The 24,527-nt window shown below is 36.1% G+C and overlaps 1 pseudogene; it reads left to right on the plus strand.

Moving 5' to 3' along the window:
- The first annotated feature begins 16,725 nt into the window (after positions 1-16,725).
- On the plus strand, positions 16,726-18,521 carry LOC127093166 (auxin-induced protein IAA4-like; annotated as a pseudogene).
- The last annotated feature ends 6,006 nt before the right edge of the window (positions 18,522-24,527 follow it).

Consider the following 24,527-nt stretch of genomic DNA (forward strand, 5'->3'; position numbering starts at 1 on the left):
CTGTTTTGTGTTAGATATGTCTGTTTGTCAGCATTTATCATACATAAATCACGCATATACATGCATAATTAACATTCAGATATTCATGTTGCATTCTTTGCCATATATCTTTGTTTGTTATCTCCTGCTATTTGGTGATATAAATTTCCCCAAGCAAATGTTTGTATCTGATATCTCCATATAGAGTCAGCCCCATAGGCAGAAAGCGTCTATCCTTTCTTCCATATTCCCCACTGAGTTATGTCCTCGTGGATCATTTTTGTTTCATTTTCCTCCCAAAACAAGTATTGGGATGGAATTACTCCCCTGAGTTATATCCTCATTGGGTTGAGTCTTGCTTCATTGCGCCTCTCTAGTTTGTTCCTAGATTGACTACTCTTGTTATGTCCCTTGCAGCTTCCCCGAAGTTTAGATGAATGATCGCTCAGTAACCAGTAATTGTCCATCTTTTCCCCGGCGGAGTTTTGTGGCCTCCTACCCAGTAACCAGTAGTAGTAAGTCCTATTTTTCTGTGGTTTTCTACCCAGTAACCGGTAGTTGTAAACCCCATTTTTATCCCCTTGCATAATTAACCCTTGATTTTGTTCATCCTAACCGATGACGGTTACTCTCTTTTGTGGTTTTCTACCCAGTAACCGATAGATGTAATCCCCTCTTTGTTGGTTATCTTTATCCAATATTCGGTATTGATACTCCTTCTGAGTATACCACCCAGTAACCGGTGATATATCTCTTGGATAATTCCTCTGTTCAAGCAATTTATCCCCAGCGAGTCATCTTTCATTCACCCTTGTTTGGTAATGATCGTTTCTCCCCTTGATTGGTCATCATTTTATACCCAGTAACCGGTATCCCGATGTCCTTTCTTTTCGGTCGATTTATCCTTTATTAACCCAGTAACCGGTTGTGGATAATCTTCCATGCAAGTATGTTATCTACGTTCTGACGGTAATAGATAATATATCTCATGCGCTCTTCAGTCGAAGTCATTTTCTTCCCCAGTCGAGTAAGATTCGTATTTCCTTATGGAATCAAATTCCCATCCTGTAATCGAGTTTGCTTTTTCAGCCCTCCTTTCGGATGATGAGTGTTTTGGAAATATTCCCCAATTCACGCCTTGGTTGGTCACCTATTATATGCCCTATACCGGTATCCCTGGCGTTCCTTCCTTCTGCTCCCTATTATGACTTGTTGTCCCATGTGGAGTTAGATTTTCTTGAGTTGAATGTACCTTTTTAGGTCTTCCTCAGATGTTTTGGATGATTGATATCTCTCACCCTTATACCGGTCTTAGATATTCATTCTTCCCGAGCGTGTTGTTCTCTCACCCTTATACCGGTGTTTTGATCACATGTCTCCTTGAGCTTATTACCCAGTAACCGACAATACCTCAGTTTTTTGTTTCCTCAGCTGAGTTCCTTTATGGATTTTCCCAGCTGAGTCCTTTGGTGGATTTTTTCCCCACCCAAGTCCGGATTTTTATCCGAAGTATCCTTTGTGGATATTTTTGCTGTATTGGCATATTCCCCAATACATGCATTTTTGCGTCAGCTCGAGTATTTCCATTGATTTATTTTCATAGAATCCCTTTGTGTCTCTCAGCAAATTTCAAGTCGTGACCTGCTCACGCATTTTATCCCCTTTATTCCCCAGTAAAGTCCCCGGAGTCTATGTCCCATTTATGAGTGTATTACTCATATGGATTTTCAGTTTCTCCTGATTTCTTTTTCCTTTGTGGACGTATATCCCCACAGATTATTAACTTTTGCATATATACATTTGCATCATGAGGTCTCTTAGGGACCAAAATTTGTCTCTTTGTTATTATTTAAGCTCATTCTACCTCGTTGAGACAAAGATTTTAACCTTCATATCTCCGGCTAGAATGCCCTTAAATAGGGGCATCTGTAAGACCCTAATTTTTACCCTAAGATCCCTCATGGCATCACATCATTGCACATTGCATTTGCCTTAAGGATCATAGCATCTTGGCTCCTTAACCCTAGGGTGGGACATGTGTGAGTTGGTTTGAGACCACCAAGCATTCTTGAATTATATATTATTGCATTTCTTATTTTGTTTACTAACCAAAAGCACAAAAATATGTCACTAACATCTTTTGTTTTGTAGCTTGAGCAATCATGTGACCCAAGGCTCCTAGGAGGCCCCTATGCTCAAAGAATGGCCAAATGAAGTTGAAAGCAAGCATGACAATTGTTCACAAAGATCTCAATCATCATATATGCCTCCCAAGCATCTCTTGAAAAGATTTACAATGCTTATGTTGAAGGTTTTGTCATTTGAGGCTTGCATCATTGAAACAGAAGGGCTTGGAGTTGGTCCATTTTGGCAAAATTCACATACACATGTTTTGCACCTTGAACTTCATGATCAGTTTTCATTAATTTCCCAATTCCAAATGAATTTTTGTTCAACATAAAATTTGTTCCTCATGTCAAGACCTTTCCAACCATTACCCACATGGCCATGTTTCAATTTGGAAAAGTGCATTTTCGAAGAGGTGAAAGTTTGTGTGCATTTATGGAAACCATATCAAAACTTTGTGCATAAGCCAATTCCATCAAATTTGCACGTCCAATTCATCTTACTTATATCTTAACACTCAATTGCCATTGCATTTGGGCCTCCCATGCGCCTGTACAGGCCCATGCATGGAGGCCCTCATTCCACATGCACACGAGTTTGGCAAGGCTTGCATCATCTCATGCTATAAATACAGGTGCTTAGCTTCATTCATTTCCAACCTTAAGGCGCCTAACACTCTGCATAATTGAAATCCCACCTTGCACTCAAAGGATATTTGCATTTTTCTTCTTCAATTTTTCAGTTCAATTTTCAACTTCCTTGGTTGATTATTGAGCTTCAATTCCTAAGCCTAGCTACTTTGCCATCGCAAGAACACACTGCAACAAAGAATTGGAAGAGATCGTTCCTTGTAGAGCTGCACTTCAAAGGTTGTTGTTCAAACTTTTTCCATTCGAATCTCCTTGGATCTTGCTCATTTACTATGTTTGTTGGTTCCTCTGAAGTCCTCTCATAAGTGGCAATTGATTTGTCTATTTAATTTCATAAATTGAGAAAACTCAGATTGAACTCCATAATTTTCTATCTCAGATTTCTCCTTCTATGAGAGTCTAGAGTAGAAACCAATGGCACAGGGGTGATGTACATCACCCCAGCTTTCCAATGATATGATGATCGTACATTTTGGTGAGGTTTTGCAAACCTGCAACTCTGGACGGAGCTGGCTTGCTCGGCAGAGAGGACGGTGGTGTACACCACCTTCCCCCACATCAGATTGCATCTGGACCGTTGATTGTTGTTTCCAGTTTGAATCAGAGCCTTTGATTGTTATGACTTTTTTAAATGCTTTATGTTTCTCATTTGACCAAGGCCTTTGGTGCGCGCGCGCTTTACAACCATCTGATGTGCCACATCATTTAATGAACTTGATCCAACGCGCCAGGCTTTTTCCCAATTTCTGATTATTTCATTTTATTTTCTTTATTTCATTTTATTTCAAAAATTCATAACTCTTTCATTTTAAATCCAAAAAATATGGGACCAATTTCATTATTTCTCTTTTAAATTCTAGTTTCTAAAAATGATTTTTAATATTTTTTATCATGTCATTTAATATTTTTGTGAATTTTCTCTTTTCTGGTTATTTTTAATTCATTTTAAATAGTTTCCAATATTCAAAAAATGCAAAAATATTTTCTTAATATCTTTGAATGATGATGAATCTATGAAAAATATTCTCATCAATTTCTTAATTGATTTGAGATTGATTTGAGATTTATTTGAGATTTCAGTTCAATTATGTTATTTTTCTTCATTTTTAATTGTTTAAAATTAGTTTCTGTTTTCAAAAAATGATGAAATTTTTTGTCAAACCTTGTTTGACCATGTTGAACTTAGGATGATCCATTTGGACTTTTTCAAGTTGATTTGAAATGGATTTGAAGTTTGACCTTTGTTTGATTATTTTTATTCAAGTATTATTTTAATTACAAAAAATACCAAAAATATTTTATTTATTTATTGACTTCTAAGTTTCATCTTGCTTCTGTTTACCATTGATTGATGTTGATACCATTTACATTTGGTAAATGTATTTTGCTTATGTCATTTGACTTTCAATTATGTACATTTCCATTTCTTCTTCTTCTTTTTCTTTTTCTTTTTGATCAATGAGTTAAAGATTGGTGGTTAGCCTTGACATATGAGAGGCTTAACCTTCCTTGATTCAAATCAGATTCATCTTGATAAAAGATCAAGTGAATTGCTTTGCATTAAGGATAGGTTGCTTCTTGGTCAAGCAAAAAACCTAAATCAACACAAGATCATTCTTCTTTTCTTTTGGCATGGCAAGTTGTAGGAGCTTGGCTTACTAGTCATGGTCTCTAACTTGTGTTTGTTGCCTATAGTTTTATTGATCGATCTCAGATAGGTGTGACTACTACATTAGTCCACTTATGATTGCTTAGCATAGCGCTAAATTGCCTTATGGCACACTAACATTAACTATTAATGACTAACTTTTAATTCAAGCATTTAATTCTTGCAATTTACTTTAATGCAATTTAATTTCTTGCTCATTAATTCATTTGTCTTTGCCCTTTACTCACTTGAGCTCATGTTTATGTTAATACAATTTGCCTTTTGCTCACTTGAGCATATTATTGTGTATATACTATTGTGCTTGTTTTGTTTTGATTGTGTGAACCCAATGCAAATGGAAAAAGGACTTAGATTTTAGGACCTTACCTATGCTAATGGAGTTTGAAGAGCAACTAGGCCTCATACCTTTAGAATGCTAAAATTGTCAAAGAGCAACTAGACCTCATGCCTTTAGAATGCTTAATCTTGAAGATAAACATTGAAAGGACCCCTAATTCTAAACTCACTCTTGTCCATTCTTTATTTGTATTGTGGAACTTTTTGATTTGTATGTTCTTGTGTGCTAGGGATCCCAAACTTGCCAATTATAAGAACCATTGTCATGAGCATCCATAGTGAGAGATACAAAAGCCATTGGAAGATTCCTAGGAGCACGATTGTTATTTTCTTGATTGCTTGAGTTATTTGTTTATTGCTTGCTAATTCCAAAGGATGGGAGCAACTTGGATCATCACTATGATCTCAAGAAGGGAACTCCATGTGGTTTTATTTCTCTTCCTTCATCTTTGCATGTTTAGGACCTAGTCATTCTCTTCTTCTCCCCACTCTAACCCAAGCCAAACTTTTGTGCAAACATTAACATTGTTTTCAAAAATTAGAAACCTAAGCATTATGCTTTTGATTTTCCAAACTCTTTTCATAACACTTATTTTAAATTGAATCCTTAAGTCAACTTTGACCTTATTTTGTGAATAATTTTCATTTGTAAATACAACTCATTCAATTGTTTTGTGGTTTCAATGTCCACTTTTGCCAAAGTTTTATAAACATGAGCTATTAGGTTTGAGTTATCCTAGAGGTTGATATAATACTCATCTATATCCTTAGTGATGGACTATAAGTCTTCCATGCTTATTATAGGGTTAACCCCTCACTAGCATGTTGAAGCTCTCCTCACATGGTGGATTTGTGGCTCTAGGTTTAGTTTTCTCCCTTTGATAACAAAAGACCTTAAGGTTTTTGGACCAATCAATTCACCAACTTCTTTTGAGATTTTTACCCCGAACTACGAGGTTTTGATCCTAATCTTTTTTTAAGATGGTACGTAGGCAATGGGTTTATCCATTCAAACACAAAAATTGTAAATAATTTGTATATTCTTCTCTCATCTCCCCAATCATGTTTGCACAAATATTTCTTCACAAATACCAACCTACCTTACAACATTGGTGAAAAGGGCTCCCTTAGAGTACTAAGGATGTTTTGGGTGCTTCAAACCTTCCCATTGCATAACCAACCCCCTTACCCAAATCTCTGACATTTTTATTAGTTTTTGATTTGATAAAACTTCTCAGTTTTTATTCGCTTTCTAACCTTTCCTTTGGATAAATAGAAGTGCGGTGGCGACTCGAATTGTATGATTTACTTTTGATTTACTCAATGAATCTAAAGGTAACGAATACCCTTCTACACATGTTCACTGAAGAATTCCCATGAGCGGGCAAAGGATTAGCTTTCACATTAGGCGTGCGGTCTTCAAAAGACACCATGCCACTCTTCATAAGCTTCTGCACCTCATATTTCAATGGATAACAATTCTCAATATCGTGCCCAGGTGCACCCTGGTGAAAAGCACAACGAAGTTCGGGTTTATACCACCAAGGAAGTGGTTCTGGGATCTGTGGTGGATTCCTTGGTTGAATCAATTTTTTGAGGACTAATGATGGGTACAGTTCTGCATATGACATAGGAATTGGGTCAAAAGAGACCTTCTTCCTCTCAAAGTTCTGTTGCTGGTGATGATTGTTGTTGGAATTATTGTTGTTGTAGGTGTTTGTTCTTTGTTGCGGTTGTTGTTATTGACGTTGATTTTGATACTGATGTTGTTGTTGTTGAATTGGTATTGTTTGCTGATTGGAAAATACTGGAATGACGAAAGATACTTGATGATGATGATGTTGACGTGGTGGTGGATTTCTTCTTGCTTGAGGCCTCCTCTGCCTCCTACTAGAAATTGCATTGGTCTCATTATCCTTCCTCTTACTGAAACTACTCCCATATTTCTTGCTAGTTGACACCTCCTCTTTTGACAATCGTCCTTCACGGACCCCTTCTTCAAGTCTCATCCCCATATTTACCATTTCGGTAAAATCATTGGGGGGCACTGGCGATTATACGTTCATAGTAAAATGAACTCAGGGTTTTCAGAAAGATTTTCGTCATCTCTTTCTCCTCCAAAGGAGGAGTGATCTGGGCAGCCAACTCCCTCCAACGTTAGGCATACTCCTTGAATGTCTCCTTATCTTTATGAGACATGAACCTCAGTTGGTCCCTATCTAGCGCCATATCAACGTTGTATTTGTACTGTTTCACAAAAGCCTCACCTAGGTCATTGAAAGTGCGGATGCTTGCACTATCTAACCCCATATACCAATAGAGTGTAGCACCTGTCAGGCTATCATGGAAATAGTGAATCAGCAACTGGTCATCATCTGTCTGGGTTGACATCTTGTGAGCATACATAACAAGATGATTGAGTGGACACGAGTTTCCCTTATACTTCTCAAAGTCAGGAACTTTGAATTTCACTAGGATTTTCACATTGGGCACTAAGCACAGTTCAACAACACTCTTCCCAAACAGATCTTTGCCTCTCCGCTTTTTCAATTCCTTGTGCAACTCAAGAAATTGGTCCTTCATCTCATCCATCTTCTCATAGACATCCAGGGCCTCAGACGACTCGGAATGATAGATTGTGTCCTCTACACGAGGCAAAGTGTGCACAACTAGAGGTGGCACAGACATGACCGGGCTAGATGCCGGCATGGAAGCAAAAGTGGGAGAGAAACCTTCTGGCACAAAATTGGGTGGCATTCCCCACGGGAATCCAGCAGACAAGTTCGGAGCGAAGTGGGCGGTGGCAGCAAGCATAATAGAGGTCACCACGTCGGAAATAATTGTCCTCGCGGGAGGAGTTGTAGGTGTTGGAGAAGCTTGGCTCTGGGCAGCAAGAACTGACTCCATCATGGCAGTTAGTCGGGCAATCTCCTCTTTCAAATCTCGGTTCTCTTGCTCAAGGTGTTCCATGATTCTTGGATGATTAGCTCTGGTGTTGTATCGGTGAGTCAGCTTGGCTAAAGCACAAAAGAACACCAACCAGACACCTGGAAAAAACCTGCTTATGCAAATGATGCATGAGATGGAATGCTTGATTATTTTTATTTTCAAGGAACTTACTATATCATTTGCAAATATATATATATATATATATATATATATATATATATATATATATTTAAATGGCAATTGCAACAATTGGATATGACTAAAAATCTCTTTTTATTTATATAAATTGGAAGGATTACACTGAGTATAATTTCAGAAACCAAAATAAAAAAATACAAGAGAAAAGGAGACTAGTCATCCTAAGGATCCCTAACAACGGTGTCAGAAGATCTGGCTGAAGGCGCGTACTTCCTTCGAATGCGACGAATCTCGGTCTCAAAAGAAGCCTTCATCTGAGTCTTCTCGAGGACAAGCTGGTCAACAATCTTTTTCCAAGCAACAAAAGGCTGAGGCATGCTAGAAGATGAAACCTCTGGCTCTCTCTGTCTCTTTGTCACTCGGTATTCAAGTAGCTCAATCAGTGCATCTTTGTCCTTAGACTCCAATTGCAACTCTTCATGCTTCTTGCTCAAAGCACGGAAACACTCTTCCCACATATCCTTCTCTTGCTTCATCTTGGCGAGCGCGTCTTCCAACTCCTCTATATCTTGGTTAGGGAGAGTTAATGGCTCAACCACAACCATAGACATAGGTCTTTCACAAGGATAAGGAATCTTCAACTCCATAGCTCTCTTCTTCACCTAAAGAGTGTAAACTTCTAAAGCCACACAATTGCGCGGACCAAGCTCGGATCTTCCTTTCCTATGCACATTATGCCAAGCATGCACAATCTTCTGCTTCAAATGTTAGGGATCTTTACCCTCTTGATAGAAAAGACCTTCTAACAACATGTTATTAGGTTTGTCTCTCAAGGGGAACCCAAGTTGACGACGAGGCAAAGCAGGGTTGTATCTAATTCCTCCTTGTGTACCAATGAGGGGTACATTATAGAATTCACCACAATTATCAATAATCTCCAAACTGCTTAAAGATGGGTCATACCAAACTATATCATCATTAGTGAGAGACATAAGTCTCTGAGACCACTTTAGACATTGTTTGTTCTCCACAAAAGCATACGTCTGAGGAAAGTGCAAAATAAACCACTTGTACAGAAGAGGAATGCAACAGACAATAGTTCCACCACCTTTAGAACTCCTTAGATGCAAAGAGAAATACATATCACCCAACAAAGTAGGCACAAGATTCTCAATCAAGAAAAGTCTAATGGCGTTAACATCAACAAAACCGTCAATGTTAGGGAACAAAGCTAATCCATAGATGAACAACACAAGGATAGCTTCAAAAGCGTCCACACTACCAGCTTGAGAAAAAGTGGTAGCTTCCTTGATGAGGAAAGCAGATGGCAATCCAAATAACCCTCCTTTCTTCACCCAATGAGCCTCTATCTCAGACTTTTTCAAGTGAAGAGCTTTAGCAATAATACTAGATCGGGGACTCTCCTCCAATCCACTAAAAGGCACACTACTAGAAATAGGTATCCCTAAAAGATGAGAATACTCCTCCAAGGTAGGCACAAGCTGAAAATTCGGGAAAGTGAAACAATGGTAGAGAGGATCATAGAACTGCACCAATACACTCAAGAGTCCTTCAACCACATCGGTAGACAAGATGGATAGAAGCTTCCCATGACGTTGTTTGAAGTCCAATGGATCTAATACAAAAGATGCTAGCTTCCTTAAATCTTTCAAGTATGGACATCTGAAACTGTACTTCTTAGTGTTACTTCGTCCACAATCCACGGTCTGAAAATATTTCCAAATGACATCTTAGTTCCTTGAAATGTTGTGTGATGAATGTTATGATGCGCATGAAATGCATGAATGCAACAATCACAAATAAGGGATCACACACAAGGCAAACAAAGGTCAAGGGATGAATCATGTCATTGTCAAGATCAATCATCCATTTTGGTGGATTATGGTTTACACTTTATCAACACCCAAGTTCTATTGATATTGACAAGACTTGATTAGATCAACCAAGAATCAAAGGTTTGTTGCAAGTCACGAGCATGGAGTCTGGGTAAGAACCATCCCAAAGGAGTGAACTAAGGATAAAACCTGTAGATCATGTTCTAAAAAGTTCCCAAAGTCTTAGTTCCATCTATCGGATATTACAGGTTAAGATGACTGTCTCATCGACCCATAATATTCTCAAGAGAAACTCGTCTGAGTGTAGTATCGCGTAACAACTGTTATCAAGTCTACACTTGAACAGTTTCCGCACTACGTCCTAAATAGGCCAAGATGGGTTAGATGTTCTAAGGTCCTCAGCATCTCAGACCCAATTAGAAATAGCAATGCCTAACCACAAATACTTGTGTGACACTTCTAAACCCAAAGGAGTCTCCACTGAGCAGATGGATCTCAAGCCAACTTGTTAAGGACTACTCCACACAAGTTGAACATGACTATACCATCCTCCTATCTTAATTGCACTCAAGTTCGGGTTATAACTTATCTCACCACTCAGAGATCACCAAGCACAACAAGCAGATTATATCACACATACATATATACAAACATCACATATATACAAATATATTCACACAAAAAGTAGGCTAAACTCATTGGAGACTACTCCCCAGCAGAGTCGCCACTTAATTTTTGTACCGGGAAATTCATGATCATCAAGCTATTGACAAGCTAGAGATTAATTAACAAGAGTCGCCACCGCACTTTTATTGTTTCCAAGGGAAAAGGGAAAAAGTACGAACAAAACCCAATTAGTAAGAAGTTTTCAAATAAAAGCTAATAAAAGTCAGAGATCACAGGTAAGGGGGTTGGTTACACAGAGGGAAGGTGTTAGCACCCAAAGTGTCCTAGGTACTCCTAGGGAGCCCTTTTTGTGTGCATATGTATTTTGTACAAGATGATGTTTTCAAACAAATAAAGTGGGGGATGAGAAAAGAATTCATTAATTATATTTTTGTGTTTGACAAGATGTTCGGTCTTGTACCTACGTACCAACATATAAATGAGGGATCAAAACCTAGTAGTTCGTGCTACAAATTTCAAAATGAGTATGTTGGTTTTAACAAAAATTAAGCTTGGAAGGCACAAAGGCCTAAAAATGGTTTGAATGGGTTAGTTCTTTTTGTCTATTTGAAAGTTTAAGTCAAGTATAGTTAAGTCTTTTTACAAGTTTGATTTAAGAAAATAAGTTTGAAAAGGCAATGACATAAGGTCAAAGTTTCTATCTTTTTGCAAGTGGTCAAAGTTTAGAACAAAAATAGTTCACAAAAAGAAAGTTTTGAAAATGGAGGGAGAGACTTTGAAATTAAAGAAATGGGGAGAAGATGAAGAGACTACCCTATGCACACAATTTAAAAGTTTAAAGTTGAAAAGATCTGACCAAATGGGTAGCAATCCAATAGACAAGTATGTCAATAGAAACCTAGAATTCCCTTGGACTTTTATTCAAGAAACACACAAATGCACAATTATATCAATCTTGAAGAGCACAGACATCAAATAAAGATGGCCTCATCCAAGCTTATCCACTTCAATGATCTTCTTTAAAATAGCCCATGTAGCAGATGAATTCCATAAGGCATAGGTTCAACATAACAGCTTCATAATGATCAATGTTGCAGATGAATCTGGAGGGATCTAGAATAATGTATCATATGAATTCAAATTGCAAGCTCTTCGTTCTTCAACAACTTGGCATTGGCCAAGTCCATTAGCAAAGGAATGTTGCCTAAGTTCTAAGTCCATTTGGGCAAGATCAAACCAACAGTCAACTCAAAAGTTTTTTAGTATTTTTGTTTTTATTATGTGCCTTAATGGTCAAAGACCACAAAAACAAGCAAAGTATATACAAACAAAATAATATCACACAATACGGTCCAAATGGACAAAGTGAAAATTACATTAACATAAACAATTAGAATGATATGTATAATGGCAAATGATATAAGATACTAAAAGTAAATTGCATTAAAGTACAAGCTTGAAATTAAAAGTTAATGGTTAGTAAGTTAGTAGTTAGTTTTGTTTTGCTTTTGATTTCAAGACATTCTTTGGAGAACACTCAACCCACTTGCCACAAGCATGGATCCTTGAACCAAAACGTCTTCCAAAGGAAGGAAAAAATGCCAAGTTTCCGCACAATACCATGGAAGAGGGGAGACTTACAATCTCACTAACTAGGATGCTTATGCCTTTTATGTCACAAATTTAGTGCTATGTTAAGCAATCGTAATTGGACTTATGTAGAAGTCACAACTATTTGAGGCCGGGCAATAAACTTTTGGTGTTAATGCATGTTGGAGACATGGTATTGAGAACTATGCTCATTAAACATACCACAAACAAAAATATGCAAAAGGTGTGGCCTAATCTCATCTATACTCATGTTCATTTTTTAATCAACTAGGACTTTGAGATGTCATTGGCCAAATGGAAAGAAATGAATGAAGAAGGGGAATTAGATGAAGGGGAAGGGGATGAATAAGATCATAAATTGGTCAAAGGAGGACTTTTACCAAATTAATATCATTCATTCATTTTGGGAGATGGAATGTACATTCCATCAATCCCCTAAATTCAATGATATTAATTTAACAAAGTCAAATCAACCTTGACCAAGGCCCAACAACAAACAATTAAACTCAATTAAGTCAATACAAATGGTCAACACAATTAAAATGATATTTATTCAATTAAAAATATTAAAATAATGCATTAAATTTAAGTATGTTTTGTCCAAATCCTAAAATCTCATTAAAACACCAAATAAATGGCCATGAGATTTATCATAGGTCAAACAAGGTCAAAGGACCTTGGGGAAAAAATTTCATAGTTTTTGGACACTTAAAAATATTTTTAAACAATTAAAAACAAATTAAAAATCAATTAATTCATGAAAAATATTAATAATGATCCAAAAAAATAATTTTAATTCAGAATATGAAAGAGAAAAATCTTTGAAATTTTTTGGTGAAAGTCCCATATTTTTTGGATCAATATTGAATTTAATATGAATTATTGAAGAAAATGGAATTAAAATAAAAATAAAAAAAATGTAAATTACGTGGACCATCAGATCTCCCTCATTAATTGAGGTGGCAGATCTGATGATCCAAAACACGCGTTCCATGTGTTCCTTAGTCAACTGCGTGGCAAATGAGGTAATCAAAACAAACGATCCAGATTAGAACACGAGACTTGGATCAAGTGGCTCAGACTCAAGACACCTCATCACCGGAGCCAGAGCTCCGGTTGTCTTCTCTGGTGAGCTTCACCGGACTGGTCAACATGAACCACCACCAAAATAACAAACAGGGACATGATCTTAGAGAAAAAACATCACTGATCACAAATATCACCTCCAATTCTTCCAATTCCAAATATATTAAGAGATATGTGGAATTGAAAAATGAGGTACATGATCTGAGTTGCTTCGATTTGGCCTCAAAGCAACTCAATCTTCTTGCCTACATTGGTAGGACTTCAGACAACTCAAGAATCAATGGAATTGAGCAACAATTTAAGAGAATCGACGAGTTTAAAATTTCTGTAAATTACCTTCAATGGAGGTCTGAGCTTGCTAGATCTTGATCTGAATTGTGATTGGCTTCACTTCACTTGCTTGTATGAGAGGAATGGAAAGGTTTAGAAGCAATGGACTCCTGGAGAATTGAATTCCAAAACAGTGGAGATTCAAGCTCAAATTCAAATGAATTTATCAGGGTTATCCTCTTAGAGTGAAGGGTTTTCAATGGAGATTCAAAGTTGGCGCAATGTGCGTGTGATTTATGAGCAAATGCAGCTGTATATATAGCCAAATCCATGTGATATTTGCACACTCTTTTCAACCTTCCAAATTTGGCAAATGATGAAAGCATGGTACATGGGCGCGCATAGGCCCATGAAATGATAGCTTGAAGTCCAAAATGAATGATCAGATGTGTGGAAGCAAGCTTGGAATGCAAGGCAATTGAACATTGATGTTTGAAGTTGATCCATGCCAAATGATATCAGCATGTTTAAGCCATGCGTAGCCTATGCATTTCAAGTCCAAAATGGATGAATTTGAGCTCTTGGAAATGTGAGATCAAGAGGAACAAGTTTGATGTTGAACACTTTTTCATTTAGAGCTTGGAACTTGGAGATATTTGAGGTGGAAGTTTGGAAAAAATTGACATATCAAAAATTTTCCAAGTGTCAAGCCATATGTCTCAATATTCCACCTTGCTTAACTATTTATAAGAGCTTCAAATGAGAAAGGTGTCTTCATCAAAGTTGTAGGTATATCAAAGACCTTCAAAATGGTCATAAATTTCATGTCATTTGGATTTAAAATGCTAGAGTTATGCATTTTTAAAGTTTGGAAAAATCATTTGATCAATGGTATAGGTCAAAAGTGACCTATAATGTAGCCTCATATCACATGTTCAAAGAAGTTGAATTAGTTCCCACTCCAAACATCAAAGTTGAAGTAGACACATTAAATTTGATTGTGAAACTTTGAAATCTTTCATCTCATAAAAATTGAGAAAGTTATGACCTTGAGAAGTTGACTTTCAAATTAGGGTTTAGACAAAATGACCTATAATGTTTCAACATAGAAAATGATTTTCCAAGCAAAACTAGCTCTAGGTCTCAACATTAAAGTTGTTTATATTATCATCTAGAGTAAGTTTTCTCTTGGAATAATTTTCATATGGTGAAAATTGTAGGAGATAGGGTCTAGGGAGTCCCAGTTTTGATGAGATGAATTCATCTGGCCAACCACCATCAACCAACTTGCCAACTTCCAATTCTCTTGACTTTCTTGGCTCATGGTAGATCATATATGCATAAGATGATGAAATTTTATGTGCCCCTTGAGAAATTTTATCAATTGGTGAGATAGCTTGTTGGAGAAGTTACTCAAGATACCCAGCCAAACTAGGGTTTCCAAGACAAAACATCCTCAAACTCTTGAAGCAAACTTGATCAATATAACATGTAGAGATCATTGGGACTCATATATGATGTTTATAACCATTCTTGAATCAATTCTTGGTTGTACACTTTGTTCATGAGGGTCTCAAACCCTAGATATGATCTTGATGAATCAATGAGATCATGCCCTACCTACAAAAGAGTTAGGCAAATACAAAGACATATTTTTGGTATTTTGGTTAGTGAAATGATAAAATACAAGTATGATATAATCACAAAATGCTTGGTGATCTCCCCAAAAACAAACCTAATGAAAGAGGGGTAAGGAGGATTCCAAAGTATAATCTCAATGCTAATGCTTATGATGAAATTGCATGAGGGATCTTAGGGTCAAAATTGGGATCTTACATCCACCACCTGAAAGAACGTTTTGATTAGATTGAACCTCTGAATTGAATCAATTTTATTAGTTCTATAGTCGGCCCGAAATAATAATCTATAAATTATATTATTAACAGAGTTGGATTCACCCGCTCTTAAGTCTAACCACCATTATCAATTATTTTAAAGTTTCTTTAACTATACTCAATATTCTTTAAAATTTTAAAGTCATAGTCTTTGAATATGTGATCCAATGCCACAATGTGTAATGAATGAGTAACTGTATTAGCGATTTGATAGTTGCTTTGTTGGGCAAACATCAATTTCAAAATTTAAGCAATCATGTTATTATGCTGGGCTTTGCTAGGCAAAAATCAATTTAAATCTTTAAGCAATCGTGCAATATATGCTTTGCCTTTCCTCTTTTCATACATTGCACTTGATCTGCTCAACTTCCAAAGCAGCCAAAAGAAAAAAAACAATAAAATATAAACATGGTCAATTTTAAATAGCATAATGTAATGACGTATCTTTTTCTTGTTTCTATGTAAGTATTTCTAAAACAAAAAATCATTGATATCAAGTGTTGAGAAATAAAATGAAAAAACTATAGAATTAAATCTGCGTCTAAATTTTTTAAAAGAAAATCACGATGAAACTTATTTTGACCTGGTCCAATACCTTTTCATAAATTTATTGGTCAACTTTGTAGCTCGAATTGTATTATATAAAATGATGCACAATAAATATACCATACACACTATACCTTAAATGTCTACAAAAAAAACTCAGATTTTTTTTTTATCGAATCAAATATAGTAAAATATCACTAAATCGAAGTGTTTTAATTTATTGAAAATTAAATCGAATCAAATTATTAATTAGATATATTGATTTGAAAATTTTAATTGTATTAAACTATTAAAAAATAATTTTTTTTCTTAAATTAAATCATTTATTAAATAATCTAACTATTATATTTTTTTCAAATTTTTTTAATTACAAATTTTAACTTGTTTTTAATATTTTCATTTTCAATTTTGATTCGATTCAATTTCAATTTAAATTCGGTTTATTTTTTATTTAATTTGATTTTAAAATTGTGTGTGTTATAAGACCCGAGTCACCAAACAAATATAATTATTCAACTATTTTAACTTCAATTCGATTTAATTTGACAGAGTAATATCTATAGCAATACAAATATTATATAAAAATTACACATACAAATACCAAAATATGTAATTGTACACCCATCTAGAACATACATCACTTTTCAAATTTGATAAATCAAGTTAGGCACAAAACTAGTCATTATTGCAAAAGAAATGACAAAGAAGATGTCAATTTCATGATCATACAAAACGTGTGACACATTATGACACCCCACAAAGCAATTCAATTCCAAATCAAAACCCAACACAAAACCGTAGCTTTCCCATAACCAACTCACATAAGGGACCCTCCATTCACATGCTCATGTTTCCTCAAAATCAACGCTCAAGATTTCGTTCTCAAAACAATCTCAACCATCCAAATTCCAGACCAAATGGTAGGTGAATATGTCCCATTCTTGTCACCCCTATAAGGAGACACCATTCTTTAAATCTGTTGATGTTGCTACCGACAACTTAGCTTGCCTTTGTCCATAATTTATGCATTAAATTCAAAACAATGTTTTTTTTATGTTAATGTCAAAGTGATTATGATTATTCCTATAAAACACAACCTTGCATTTCATACTTTTGACACAAGTGTTACGCATTTCTTTCTATAGCATCAAATTCCTTAAACTTTAATCACTATATATTTTGTTATTGAAGAAGACGATTTGCAAATAAGGAAGATGGAATTCAAGGCAACTGAGCTTAGATTGGGGTTACCAGGAATAACAGAGGAAGAGGAGAAGAAAATCATACATGGTAGTAGTGTTGTTAAGAACAACAACAAAAGACAATTACCTCAAACTTCTGAAGAATCTGTTTCAATTTCCAAGGTTACAAACGATGAGCATATTGTGGAAAGTTCTTCTGCAGCCCCTCCTGCAAAGTAAGTTTCAATCAATAAAAAACTAAAACATTGGATCCTCTACGACAGAAGTACGGTGCTGCTGCTATAGAATTACAGCAGCAGCACAGTACTGCTGTCGTAGAGTTGAATTGTTTAGGAGTTGAAGGTTTTCTTTTTTGTTAGGAGTTGAATTTTGAACTGATGGATTGAATTTGATTTTGATATTGCAGAGCAAAGATAGTTGGGTGGCCACCGATTAGATCTTACAGGAAAAACAGTTTGCATGAGGCTGATGTTGGTGGGATCTTTGTGAAAGTGAGCATGGATGGTGCCCCTTACCTTAGAAAGATTGACTTAAGGGTCTATGGAGGGTACTCAGAATTACTCAAAGCTCTAGAAACCATGTTCAAGTTGACCATAGGTAAGATTGAGAGAAAATTTGATAGAGAATTGCATATAACAAAACTCTACTAATTCAATCAAATAGGTTATCTGTTATATGTTAGTTTATCAGTTATCCGCTATTTTTTTCAAACAGAACTATAGACTAGTCTTACTTTGTGAGGCTTTTATTTTTGTTGTTGAAATGAATCTGAATTTTGTTATTTCAGGTGAGTATTCTGAAAGAGAAGGTTATAAGGGATCTGAATATGCACCAACTTATGAAGACAAGGATGGTGATTGGATGTTAGTTGGAGATGTTCCATGGGAGTAAGTTCTCTTACTCTAGAGTGTTAGTTTTATATGTTCATGTCTATGATTTACGGATTTACATCCCCTGCAGTCGATTTTATAGTGCATCAGATAACCAGATGCACCATAAATTTAGCTGCAGAGGATTAATTTTGACCCGGTTTGTCTCTTAGGTCTAACATATAAAATTATTAATACACAAACTAATAGTACTTCATTTTATTTGCAGCATGTTTGTGACTTCCTGCAAAAGGCTAAGAATCATGAAAGGCACAGAAGCTAAAGGATTGGGTTGTGGTGTATGAGAAACCATTGAGTTTTTACTATATAGCTATGATTTGATGAGTGAGAGGACATGTGCAAGAAAATAGTTTTGGTGTTGAAGAAAATCACCATGCCAATCTGGATTTGGAATGGAGATGGAAGATGATTCTTTCTACATAAACTTTGTCAACATATTTTTCTGGTTATTTTAGCATCTTCATAGGATGCTATATGCTATTGTTTGTTAATTCCAATGAACATTTTTAATAAGATTTTCATAGAAATTTGCATTATACAACTTTGTATACTATAGTATTTCAAGAGAATTAGAATTAGAAGGGTTAAGTGGTCTGTTTTGTATCAATATAGAGAAATTAAATACACAGTTTTTTTGGGACAGAAAAATTAATTCAGAGTTAATTCTCATTTGTCCCTAATATTTGATCATTTAAGCTTTTAAATTTTGTCACAAAATTTTGACTATTTAAAAAATACAATAAAGCATATTTCTTTTTGTTAGTACATCAAACATTTGTAATGGAGTTAATCGATTTTGTTAAAGTTTTAAATGTGTTGATAAAATTTGGAGTAAATTGATTTAATTAAAAATAAATTGAATACGTAAAAAATTAAATTTAAATTCATTTACATAAAAATGAACCGAAGACTAATTTCATATAATGTGATATAATTCAAGCAATAATATTTATTTTTTATTCTCTCTCAATCTCTTTCTCATTCTTTTCCCATTCAAAAATACTTCCGCACTAACAAATTAGTATCTAGAACTTCAGATTCGCTTTCTTGATCGTGAAATCAAGAATTACACGTCGGTTGTCGTGTTTCCAGGGATCGTGAATCGTCTTTTACTACAAAGATGAATTGTAGCAATGGTATTCCAAAATCTCTTCCATTTCTTGATGACAAAAATTGGATCAGATGGAGAAAACAGATGTATTCATTGTTTAGTTTTCAAGAGATCCTATAAATGGTTACTAATGGCGTCCCTGAGCTTTCCTAAAATGCAAACGATGTTCAGAGAGTTACCCACAAGGATACGAAAAGAAAAAAAAGATTGCAAGGTCGCGTTCTATATTCAATATGCAAGAGATGCAATGAATTTTGATCTAATTTCTCATGTTGATTCGGCAGAGGAGACATGATAAATTCTTGTCAAGTATTATCAAGGTGGTGAGTGTAACACCCAAGAGCGAAGAGGGCATATAGTGGATGTAACAATCGAGACCGAAGAGGGTGGAGAGTGGTCGCCGAATTCACATCGGAATGAGAGGGATCCTGAGGCTGTGCAGGGATGAGAGTGCATGGTTGAAGCAAGACTTATAAGGATTGATTGGTACTACCTATACCAACAAGATGCATTTGGATGGGTAACCTTCTAGGAAGTTTCTAAAAAAGCGTGTGAGTGAGGACAACGAATGTTGAAAAGACCCGTGTTGCTCTATGGGATCAGTCGGTAATCCTGAAAGCAGTATGGGGCATTACAAATCATATCAGAGTACACTCATAGTATAATATGGTTCGAGGACGAACCAAGTGGAAGCTGGTGGGCACGTAAGAACCGAGGCCGAAAAGAGCAAAGAGTGGAGTGGTCTCCGAATTCACATCGGAATGAGAGGGATCCTAAGGTTGTGCAAGGATGAGACTGCATAGTTGAAGGAATACTTATAAGGATTGATTGGTACTACCTATACCAATAAGATGCATCTTCTTTTTGGTAGCCCAACAAATAAGAACTTCATAGTTAAGTGTGCGTGACTTGGAGTAGTATTTAGATGGCTGGCCTTCTGGGAAGTTTCCCAAAAAGCGTGTGAGTGAGGACAAAGCATCCTGAAAAGACCCGCGTTGGTTTGTGGGATCAGTCAGTAATCTTGAAAGTAGTTTGAGGCGTTATCGTGAGAAGGTTAAAGTTGTCAAATTGCAGACACTGCTACGAAAATACAAGTTACTACAAATGAGATAAGATGAAGAGATTGCAAGTTATGTTTCGAAGGTTCAAAATCGTGTTCATCTCATGGAAGGTTGTGGTGAAGTCCTAACTGATAAGATGATAGTTGAGAAGGTAATATGTACATTGACATATCACTTTCATCATGTTGTCGTATTGAAACCATGAAACTGGAATATTTAGTTGGTTAATTGGAGGCACATGGGTTAAGGATTGTCGAAATAAAAGGGGTTCAAGATTCAATACAAGCACTGCAGGCCCAAACATGGAAGAAGCATGGTAGTTCCAACAAGTTCAAGGGTAAAGAAGACAAGACTCAGAGCAAGAAGTCTTAGGTGAATCCTTAAAAGCATAAGGTTGATAATGGGACTTCGAAATCCTCGAAAATAGGAGAAGGAACCTCATATCAAAAGGACAAACAAGAGAAAAAAAAAGTGTGCAATGCTATAACTGTGAAAAGTGGGGTCACTTGGCCAAGAATTGTTGGTGCAAGAATGACAAGGGAGCGACAAAAGGCAAGGATGATAAAGGAGAAAACCTTGCACACCACGACTTAGATGATTCTGATGGTACGATGCTTATGGTCACAATTGCAGATGAGCATGTCGACTCCAATACCTGGTTGCTCGACACGGGCTCCTCGAGTCACATGATTGGTCGAAAAGTATGGTTAATAAATTTCGACGAGTCGAAGAAGAACAAGGTCAGGCTTGTAGATAATAGCTCGTTGCAAGCAGGAGGTAATGGAACATAACCATTCAAAGGAGAAATGAGCAAAAGCTATGATCAAAGATGTACTCTATGTACCTAGCATGAAGTTCAATCTGCTAAGTGTTGGACAACTAGTCGAAAAAGGTTTCTCACTAGTTACGAAAGACGGAGCCTCTAAATTGTTCGACACTCAGAACAACTTTGTCTTAAAATATCTATTGTCGAAGAATAGGAAATTTAAGACCATGATCAGCTCGAATGACGTTCAATGCCTAAAAATAGTTGTCGACCACAAGCATAGATGACTGTGGCATTTGAGGTTTGGATATTTGAATTTTAGGTTACTCAATCAACTAATTTACAGTAACTGGTATACCAAGTCTTGTGATTCTTGACAAACTCTAAGAAGGTTGCTTAGTAGGGAAGCAATCCAGAAAGTCTTTTGTTTCGACTATGCCAATAAGATCCTCCTGCATAGTAGAAGTAATACATTCAGATGTATGTGGCCCATTTGAGGATCATACCATTGGTGAAAATAAGTATTTTATATATTTGTCAATGAGTACAGTCGAAAGCTTTAGATCTATGTGATCAAGCACAAAGACGAATTATTTTTAATCTTTAAGAGATTCAAAATGCTTGTTGAAAATTAGAGTGAAAAAAAGATCAAGGCTCTATGAACAGATGGAGGTGGCGAATACATATCCAATATATTTGAAGAGTTATGTGAAGAACATGGTATTGATCATGAGGTAACTGCTCCTTACACACCTCAACATAATAGAATAACATAAAGAAGAAACATGACCATATTGGATATGGAATGATGCATGCTAAAGCAGACGAATCTTCCAAAATCCTTATAGGGTGAAGCAATCACCACTGATGTTTATATTTTGAACAGGTTCCCTACCAAGAAACTGAAGAACAAGGTTCCTGAAGAAGTATGGAATTGAAAACGACCATCAGTGAGTCATCTGAAGGTGTCTGGATTTATTTTCTGTAAGCATATTCTTGATGCTAGGAGAGGGAAGCTTGATGATAAGAGTGAACCTATGATTCCGGTAGGATATCATAATACTAGAGAATACAGGATAGTCAATCCAATGAATGATAATATCGTGATGAGTTGAGACATTGTGATTGATGAAAATTATGCTTGGGATTATAATTCAGGTGATGCAACTAAAACTCCATTTATGAGATATGGAATTAATGAAGAAAGGGGTGAGCACAAAGAAATTCCAATAACATTCCAATCACAGTCGAAGTCGAAACATACAATAGAGAGCGCTCCCAGCATAAGAAAAAGACCTCAAAGAAGCAGAGTTATCCCAACAAGGCTTCAAGAATATAAAGTTGTTAGTGATGATGAAGTCACACCAGATGAAAATGTGGTTCATTTTGCTTTACTTGAAGGCATTGAACCAATAAACTATTGTGAGGTCTTAAAGGATAAACAATGGAAGGAAACTATGGTTGAAGAGTTACAAGCGTTCGAAAGAAATAATACATGGGAGCTAGTCAAACTGCCAACAAACACAAAAGCTATCAAAGTGAGTGGATGTTCAAGTTGAAGCATAATCCTGATGGGTCGATTACAAGACACAAGGAAATGTTAATAGCTCGAGGTTTTCTTCAAAAGGCAAGACTCGACTACTGTAAAGCATATGCACTAGTAGCAAGATTAGAAACTATCATATTTATGGTTTCCTTGGCATGCAAGCAAGGTTGTTCAACATTTCAGTTAGATGTAAAATCAACATTTTTGAATGGTTCCTTAGATGAAGTGGTATGTGTCACATAACCTCCTGGGTTTGTGATTTAGGAGGAAGTGAGGAAAGTGTAAAAGTTTTACAAAGCTCTTTATGACCTTAAACACACACCTAAGGCATGGAACAAGAAGATCGATTCATACTTAGTCAAATTGGGTTTCATCAAATGTAGGTCTGAGTATGATGTTTATGACGGTGAGAAAAATATACAAGAAAAAAGGTTGAATTATGTTTGCCAAAAATTTGTTTCACTTATGATATTGGAAATTCAGAATCTGAACCACGTTCAGAGACTGATATCAGAAAAAGTAACAATAGCGGAAATAAAGTGATCAGAAGTAAATACAAGCAACACACAAAAATTATCCTAGTTCCTCTCCTCAATTGAGAGTAGTCCAGTCCCCTTGCCGCAAAAAAAATATTTTTACTATAACCAAACAAGTTACAAATTGCTCAATCACACTTGCAAGAAAATTCAATGCTCATTCAACCTAGAAAGAGACTTATGCTCAAGAAACCTTGTAAGAGACTTCTGCTCAATCAACCTAGAAAGAGACTTCACTGCTCAAGTACACAGAAAAGAGACTTCCTTTCTCAAGCACGAAGGCAAGAGACTTCCTCTACTTTAAACAAATAGTTTAGTAGAAATGGTAACCACTATATTTAGATACATAATCAGAGTATATCAGTTGTGCAACAACCACAAAGGTTCTTAACCTCTTAAGATTGTTGATGTTGCAACTTGTTAGTGTTCATGTTGGTAATGCGTTATTGCAGCCATGTGGATGCCATGAATAATTGGCTTGAATGAATGGTTGTTTGGAACATGATGCTTGGCCTGTTTTGGACTATCATGCATGGTTGGTTAATTTAATGGGACCTGGTTGCAAGGCAAAGTCCAAGTATTCAAGACATGACCAAGTTTAAGGCATGTTGACAACAAAGTGGAAAATCGTGTCTAAATGGCCAACTCAAGATCAAAAATAGAAATGGGGAATGAGATTAGAACTTAGGATTGAACATTTAATGGTTTAGGATGGAAAATAATTTGGGTTGACTTTGGTCAAAGTTGACCAAAAAGTCAACAATTGGTCAACATATAGTTTTTTCGGATTTTTGTATGTAATGAAACATTTTACGGATGAAAAATGAATGGAATTGGTTATTCGAATGAAAATGAATTGATTTAGTGTATGAACATGTTATTTGAAATGAGTTGGATATAATCAAACCAAAGATCTACAAATGACACATGAACGAAAGACACAAAATCTTTAGCATGGCCAATAAGATACACTGCACTAGGGCCTAAACAAAAACCATGGACCAAGCAGTGATAGCATGACAATGATGAGATGAATGAATGGAACTAGATGAAGTTTGTGAGGCCAAGACCTTGAGCTAGGACTAATGGGATTAAACATAAATGAATAGGATCATAACCAAGGAAATAAAACGAATGTACCATGAACAAGAAGTCATTTGGTGAACCTTGGTCAAGTAGAGAATCAAACCACAAGGGGTTAAAAGCCAGATGGAACTAAGGTTAGGAGGCCATCTGGTGGATCAGAGACATGATTAGGGTTTTGATTACCTGAGGCATACCATGATGGAGGTTCTCTTGAATCCAAGCTCAAGAAATCATAGTTTCTCTTGTTACTAGATGAAAAGTCAAGCCACAAGGCACCTTAGGACCATAGGCCTTCATTAAGGTTTTCTCATGCACATGAGCCAACCACAAGCTCCCATAAAAGCGAAGTCAAGGATTAGGGTTAAAACCCACATAATGAGCAATACCATGATCTTCCAGCCAAGTGCATGATTTTGTCAACCACAAACCTTGAATCTATGATCCTTGTTAACACACGTTAGCCATGAATGACTGATGAGTATGCATGAGTATATATGGGTCCCAAACCATGGGTTAGGTAAAAAGCAAAAATAGATGGCAAATTTTAGGGTATGACAAGGTCCACCCTCAACCAAATGGAAAATGAAAAG

The sequence above is a fragment of the Lathyrus oleraceus genome, chromosome 6 (genome assembly GCF_024323335.1).
Source record: "Lathyrus oleraceus cultivar Zhongwan6 chromosome 6, CAAS_Psat_ZW6_1.0, whole genome shotgun sequence".
NCBI lineage: Eukaryota > Viridiplantae > Streptophyta > Magnoliopsida > Fabales > Fabaceae > Lathyrus > Lathyrus oleraceus.